Source organism: Limulus polyphemus, unplaced genomic scaffold, assembly GCF_000517525.1.
Source record: "Limulus polyphemus unplaced genomic scaffold, Limulus_polyphemus-2.1.2 Scaffold3309, whole genome shotgun sequence".
Taxonomy (NCBI): Eukaryota; Metazoa; Arthropoda; class Merostomata; order Xiphosura; family Limulidae; genus Limulus; species Limulus polyphemus.
This window is the reverse complement of record NW_013668919.1, coordinates 96821-97944: the sequence shown is the minus strand read 5'-3', so window position 1 is coordinate 97944 and position 1124 is coordinate 96821.

The window sequence follows — 1124 nt, the reverse complement described above, 5'->3', positions numbered from 1 at the left end:
CTGACTTCAGTAGATCGCTTATCATAAGATAACTTCATCGAATCAGTAGACGTTATCAGGGTTGAACGCACTTGATGGTGAATATCGTCCATCCTTTCTGATAACACTTTCACAAACTCTGACACATTTTCAGGCAACTCTTCATAAGGTGGGCATCCTGTTAGCAGATTCACTGGCAACCGAAGTACCCGACCAAACATCAACTTTGCTGAAGTATATCCAGTGGCTTCATGCTCTGCTGTCCTATAGGCCATCAACATTGGAGGGAGAATGACATCCCAGTCATCTTGGCAGCTATTACAAAACTTTGCCAATTCCTTTCCAAGTGTCCAGTTGTACTTTTCTACCATCCCATCAGACTGTGGGTGAAGTGGCGTTGTCCTGGTCTTTCGGATGCCAAACAACTTGCAGCATTCTTGGAACACGGCTGATTCAAAGTTATGGCCTTGATCTGAATGCAGTTCATATGGCATACCAAATCTGAAGAAGAAATCACTAATAGCCGAAGCTACAGTCGTAGCTTCCTGATTTGGCATTGCATATGCTTCAGGCCACTTGGTGAAATAATCCATCACCACACAAATGTACTTGTTTCCAGCACGAGTTTGGGGCAGAGGACCACCAATGCCGACGGCTACTCTTTCCATTGGTGCACCAACTTGATATAACTTCATTGAAGCACATCCCTTATGCTTGGGTCCCCTTTTAGCACTACATGTACTGCATGTTCTGCACCATTCTTCCACGTCTTGTCTCATACCTATCCAGTAAAATCTGTGTCGTAGGTGACTCAATGTTTTCTTAACTCCAAGATGTCCTCCTGTTACAGTATCATGGGATTGACGCAGCACAACTTCCCGTAACTTTCTCGGTTATAACCGTTTGCCAGGTCGTCACTTTCCCATCTGCAGTTTCCCATCTCCGGAGAAGAATACCATCTTCAAGCCTCAATTGGTCCCATTGTGCCCAATAGTTCTTTGTCACAGGGCTTAGACTAGATAACTTCTCCCAAGCAGGGCGCAAAACACTTGCATTTAGAAAATCGATTACTGGCTTCAAATCTTGGTCTTTCTCCTGTTCTGCCTTGATATCTATATTTCAGTCAGCTTGATGGCACCTGGTTA